Source organism: Echinops telfairi, unplaced genomic scaffold, assembly GCF_000313985.2.
Source record: "Echinops telfairi isolate 266 unplaced genomic scaffold, ASM31398v2 ScPeMD7_6;HRSCAF=24_1, whole genome shotgun sequence".
In the NCBI taxonomy this organism is placed as follows: domain Eukaryota; kingdom Metazoa; phylum Chordata; class Mammalia; order Afrosoricida; family Tenrecidae; genus Echinops; species Echinops telfairi.
This window is the reverse complement of record NW_022103903.1, coordinates 3,829,708-3,836,542: the sequence shown is the minus strand read 5'-3', so window position 1 is coordinate 3,836,542 and position 6,835 is coordinate 3,829,708. Positions and strand designations below refer to the sequence as shown.

Below are 6,835 nucleotides of genomic sequence, written 5' to 3'. Positions count from 1 at the left end.
TTGTCCATCCCCCAGGGAGGAGGTCACATATAGTTCCTTGTAATCGGTTCCCTCTTTACTACCCGAGTTATAAACTTTTTAAAACTGATTTAATTTATTACCTTATAGACCTTTGAAGTTTTACTTAATGTCATATTTGTAAAAGAGCTTTAACTAACCTTATGATGGTGCCTCCTTCCATCCCTCCATTTCAAAAAACACTTTTCTGATTTTCTATTCACTTTAAAACGCCAAACCAAACCCACTGTCATGGAAGATTCTGTTTTTTACTAACCCGATAGGAAGAATAGGATTGCCCCTTAGGGTTTACAAGTCTGTACATTTTTAACAAAGCAGATTACAAAGCAACCTATAATCTTGAACCACTGTCTCTGCTTAGTACCCAGCACTTGAACCATAGCATCACCCGTGTTCCATATTGGCACTATACTGGATTATAACTGTTTACTTAATAAAATTTTAGCCTTGACTGCACTTGGATGAGTCTCATTGAAGCACACTTTTTCAGTAATGAAAATTCACTGATTTGTCCCCCCTTTTCTCATAGTTCTTTCCTTTTATTACCGTATTGATCTTCCAGTATCTTGGACGTTTAAATCCTGTGTTTTTATATCATGTGTACTTCATTTGTTTTCTAACCTAAGACACCTAATCAATCTTTGTTCGATTAGAGTATTTCAGCATTGTTCCTATTATTTTCTCTTCGGAGTAGTTATTGTCACTTGCTCAGGGATAACTTTTCAATGCCTGTGTCTTAAATTTCATATAATCCCTTTGGATCTTATTCTTTGGAGTGACCTCACTTTTAACAGTTTTTTGTTCCAGTAATGTGTTTGAAATGAAGCAAAGACGTTATCAGTTCCACTTAGTTGCTTCTTTTTTCGTTTCAGATTTGTCTCGGTAGAGGCACATAGGCAGAAAAAAACAAAACAACAACAATAAAACTTAACAGTTGTAATGCTTCTTTATCCAGACTGGAAGATTGGGGAACGGGGATGTAAACCTAGGGATAATCCTCCTTTTTTTAGAGATAGAACATCTGTCACTCTAAATCATTGTGAATAAGAACCTGCTTTTAGAAGAATTGAATTTCATTCATTTCTTTCAGACAGGATTTTGCTGTTTCTTTTCTATATGTAAGTATTGCAAAATTTTTGTTTAAATAAGTATATGTTGTTCTTTTGTGCTATCAAATAGATATGGATTCATAGCAACCGTACAGAAATAATGGCCACATACATATAGTCTCCAGGTCTGTAATCTTTCAGGAAGATTCTCAACTGGATTAAGTGGTAGATTGAAACCAGTGGTATTTCTAGTAGCTAAGTGCTTAATCACTACAGCACAAAGGCTTAATTGTAATTGTATTAAAACAAACAGACAAACAAATCCCCTGGCATGAAGTTGGTTCAGACTCACAGTATAGGATTCTGAACTAAATGTCTGTGGGCTCAGAAAGCCTCATCTTTCTCCAGAGCAGCTAGCAGTGCAACACCTAACTCACAGCACTACCAGGGCTGTTAAGTAAGAGGTAAAGTAGTTGATTTCATTTAAAAAATAGTTTTTAACTCTTTTATACATTGATGTTCCTTATTGTAACACATGAAATAATTAATCTAATATTTAGGGTACAGATTTATTTTATATAGCTAAAATGTCAAATCTTTCTTTTTAAGAAAAATAATGTTATTAGTATATTTGTTTCTGTTGAGAAATCCTGGACTATTGTAAGTTAAGTAGTTATTGAATTCAACTTTAGAATGATTGATTTTTTCCTAATTAGAGGAAAAGAACTTGAAATATGAGATAGCTTGTTTTTAAATAAGAAACTTCATACAAAGCTAAAATAAAGGGAACCAATGGAAATTCAATAGGTTAGTGCTTTCAAAATTCGACAGATTCATAGCTTTTGTAAGTTAACAGGTAAAGTTAATACTTTTATTTCACATGTGTCTTACTGCATTACATAAAAGATCAAGTTGCTTAAGCTAATCATTTAAACACTTTTGTACCCTTCTCAGTCTCTGAAAATTATGTATGGGAAGGGCATCACAGGCATGCGGTAATTCATTTTCTAATGGTGATGTATGTGCACATTAAAAATTACAAACAAAGTGTTGTCTAAAAGGTATGAAGTTTAGTATTCACAAAAAATTGTTTTAACTCAGGTTATCAGTGTTTTATTCATTTTCTATTCCTAGAAGGCTCAATAATCACTGTTAATTACAGCCCTATATTATAAAATTTTGTAACTCAATTATTTGTATATTTAGAGAATTTTATCCACCAGGGTGTTATTCACGTCTTTGAGCAGTGGTTCTCAACCTTCCTAATACCGTGACCCTTTCATACACTTCCTTATGTTGTGGTGACCCCCCAACCATAAAATTATTTTCATTGCTACTTCATAACTGTAGTTTTGCTACTGTTATGAATCGGGCAACCCTGTGAAAGGATCGTTTGAACCCCACGGGGTGGCGACCCACAGGTTGAGAACCACTGTCTTAGAGTTTTACTTAAAACTCTCCTTGATAATTTCGAGGGGTTTTTAACCCCTTCTTCTTGATTGAAATAAAAGCTTCACTTCAAATTAAAATATTATTTTATATTATATCAAGCCATTTTTCATGTTCCTAATTGGCAATTCCAGGATTCATTGATTCACTAAGCCTTTTTTTAAAGCTAACTGTTGGTCTGTTTTGTTTTACTAGGACCCGTGGTAGCATCTTAGGTTATGTGTTGGACTGCTAACCACAAGGGCAACAGTTCAAACCCCTCAGCTGCTCTGTGGCTAAAAGGACCAGGCGCTCTACACTTGTAAAGAATGAGTCTCAGAACCCCAGGGTAGTTCTGCCCTTCCTATTCAGTCACTCTGGGCCAGATCAACTAGAGAGCAATGCCTTTGTTTTTGTTTTAGTTTCTCTGTTTCATGCAGCAACCGTGTCAGGTATTGGATTTAAAAATAGCCTCCTTATCTATTCCTTGGTAAATTTAGAGCTAATTTGAATCACATAAGGAGTAATGGTTACTTTGATTTATCTCTGAAAATAATTCAATCAGGAGAAAGTAGCAACAGAAACATTATTAGAACTTCATTTTTAAGAAGGCTGTCCTCCCAATTCTGGAACCTAGCTGCCTTTACTCTGTAGGAATTTTGTGTGTGTGTGTGTGTGTGTGTGTTTGTTGCATAATAGATTTATTTCATTATATTGCTTTTTGTATTTCTTTTTTTAAAAAATATTTTTATTGGGGGCCCTTACATCTCTTATCACAATCCATGCATTCCTCCAGTGTGTCAAGCACATTTGCACATATGCCGCCATCATCATTTTCAAAACATTCTCTTCCCACTTGAGCCCCTGGTATCAACTCCCTATTTCTTCCCTCTCCCTCCCCCACTCTTCCTCCCTCCCTCACGAACCCTTGATAAGATCATTTTTTCCTTATCTTATATCGTTCTCCGTTGTCCCTCACCCACTTTTCCGTTATTTGTCCCCCTGGGATGGGGTTCTGGTTTGATCCTTGCGACCGATTCCTCCATTCTTCCCCCACCTTTCCCTAATCCTCCTGGTATCTTTATTCTCCTTGTTGGCCCTGAGGGGTTTATCTATCCCAGATTTCCCATGTTCCAGACTCTTATTTGTAGCAGTGTGCATGCTCTGGTCTAATCTGACTTGTAAGGTAGAATTGAGGTCATGATAGTGGGGTGAAGGAAGCACCAAAGAGCTAGAGGAAAATTATGTTTCATCAGTGCTATATTGCACCCTGACTATCTCGTGTCTCCCTTGTGACCCTCCTGTAAGGGGATGTCCAATTGTCTACAGATGGGCTTTGGGATGCCACTCCACACTCCCCCTCATTCACATTGATAAGATTTTTCATTCTGGATCTTTGGTGCTTGATACCTGATCCCTTTGACACCTCATGATTACATAGGCTGGTGGGCTTCTTCCATGTGGACTTTGTTGCGTCTCAGCTAGATGGCCACTTGTTTATCCTTAAGCCTTTAAGACCTCAGATGCTATATCTTTTGATAGCCGGTCAGTGTCAGCTTTATTCACCACATTTGCTTATGCACCCACTTTGTCTCCAATGATAGTGTTGGGAAGGTGAGCATCACAGAATGTCAGATTGTTAGAACAAAGTGTTCTTGTGTTAAGGGAGTACTTGAGTCGAGGCCCAATATCCATCTGCAACCTTAATTCTTAACATATAGATATGAGTACATAGTTCTATTCCCCTCTCATTATATTTATATATGTATATGCCTGTATTTAGGCCTCTATAAATGTCCTTTGCCTCCTGGTTCTTTCCTCCATTTCCTATTTACTGCCCTCTTGTCCCAACATCATGTTCAGCCTTCATTCAGTTTCAGTAATTCCTTGATGCTACATTGCCTTTGATTGAGCCCCTCCAGGCATCCTACGACCTTCCTTCCATTGATTTTAGTTCACTTGTTTTCCCTTGTCTCTGGGTTTCCCCCACACCCATTTCCTTTCTCCCACCTCCCCTTCTCCCATATCCTCCTACCTTCCCCGCAACCCTTGGTTCCATTCTTTTCATCTCCGAATTATTTATCCTGCCTATCTTATCTAGATAGACATCTAGATACATTATAAGTGCAAAAGCCAGGTAAAGCCAAATAAAACAATAAAGGAAGTCAAAACCAGCAACACAATAACAACAACAGCAGAAAGCAAGAACAAAATAACAAAAAGAAAGCCGCTGACAAAAATGGAAAAGTCTATAAATAGTTCAAGGTCTGTTTGTTGGCTTTTATGAGTGTTTTCCAGTCGAGGCTGATGGGGTGCCACACTCTGTCTCCAAAGTCTATTTTTGGTATTCCCTGGGAATTTCATCACGCTGCTCCCCCTGCTGCTATGCTAAGCATGCCCTCAGTGCCTCAACCCAGTGTGATGGGGCCAGCCTGTGCACTATTCCTACACTGTGTCTCCAGTGCTGTCCCCTGCAGCACCATGGTTCAGTGAGGGACGCTGTGTTCTGTGGTGAGGCTGGCCCTATGGTCCTCCCCATGCGTTGTCTGCTCTGAGCAGGAACATCATCCTTGGGGCTTGGTGGGCCAGGATGTCCTCTCCTCCCTCTCCATCCCTTCTCATTTCTCCCATGTGCGCTAATCCAATGGGCCCCTCTCCCCAAGCCGTAGCCCCAGTGCTGTCCTCTGAAGTGCATTATTCTAAGTGGGGTGGGGATGGGGGCATGTTGTCAGCACAGTCAGGATTGGAGCCGACCCCACGGACCTTTCTGTTGGTTCCCTGGTACATGCCAGTGTGTTGTATTCAGGTCTTGATGTCTCACTCTCCTTCTCCTATGGAGATATAAATAATAATCTCCCTTTGGGTGGATTAGTTAAGATAATCAATAGCACTAAATTTTATACTTGGAAAATACTGAAATGAGAAATGTATAAAGTTCATAATACCTATATTTCAAGCAGTATTATCTAATCATCTGGAATAAGCTTAGTCTGTAATTTGAATTAGTATTGTCTTTTTTGTCATTATTATTAAATGCCATGGAGTTGAATACAACTTACAGCTACCCTGTACACAGCAGAATGACACACTGGTTTTGTGCTTGCCTCACAGTTGTTATGTCTGAGCCCATTATTGCAGCCACTGTGTCAACCCATCTTCTTGAGGGTCTTCCTTATTTATGTATGCTGACTTTCTACTTGACCTAGCATGATGGTCTGCTTCAGGACTGGTTCCACCTGATCACATGTCCAAAGTACACGAACAAGGTTTTTCAATAGTTACTTCTAAGGAGCACTATAGTTAACCTTCTTTAAGACAGACTTGTGCTTCGGTGGGGCAGTTTGTGGTCTACTTAATATTCTCCAACATCGTAATTCAAATATATTAATTCTTCAGTTTTTTGGTATTTGTTATACAATTTTTACATGCTTATGAGATGATTGAGATATCATTGCTTGGGTTAGGTGCACCTTAGTCCTCAAGTGATATCTTTGTTCTCTAATACTGCGGAAAGGTCTCGTACAGCGGATTTGTCAAAGTCAGTGCAGCATTTCATTTCTTGTCTGCTGTTTCTGTGAGCATTGATTGTGGATCCAAGCAGGATGAATTCCTTGGCAACATCAATTTTCACTGTGTTTCAAGATATTGCCTGTTGGTCAATTTTGGTTTTCTTTATATTGAGTTATAATCTATTCTGAAACCTTTAGTCTTTAATTTTCATTAGTAAGTACTTCAAGTCCTCTTAGCTTTCAGCAACCAAAATTGTGATTTCTGCAACTGTTGTTAAGTCTTTCTCTAATCCTGATTCTATGCTCTTCTTCATATGATTCGGCGTCTTAGCTGATTTCCTTTGTATATTAATACGGTGAAATAAGATAACCCTGACACAGACCTTTGGTGATTTTAAAGCCCACATTGTCCTTTTGTTTCCTTCTGTTCAGTGACTCTCATCTGTCTCTGTGCAGCTTCTACAGGAGTTTAAGTGTTATGAAAGTCTAATTATTCGCAATTGTATCCATAGTTTCTTACAGTCTACACATTGAATGTTTTTGCATGGTTAATAAAACACAAGGAAACATCCTTCTGATATTATCTAATTTCAGCCAAGATCCACCTTATGTAAGCAATCAATCCCTTGTTTGGTGCTGTCTTCTGAAACCGGCATGACATTCTTTGAGATTCTTGTCAATGTACTACTGCACTGTTTTTGAGTTATCTTCAGGACAGTTTTACTTGCTTCTGATGTTATTGATTTTGTGAAGGAAATTTCTTATTCTGTTTGGTCACCTTTTTTTTTTTGGAATGGGAACAAATGTGGGTCTCTTTCAGTATTTGGCTAG

At 38.3% G+C, this 6,835-nt stretch overlaps 1 protein-coding gene across 2 annotated transcripts in view; it reads left to right on the top strand.

Annotated features, from left to right (window-relative positions):
• Nucleotides 1-6,835, top strand: part of GBE1 (1,4-alpha-glucan branching enzyme 1) — a 383,033-nt gene that overhangs the window by 167,100 nt on the left and 209,098 nt on the right. The gene's annotated exons all lie outside the window — the stretch shown is intronic.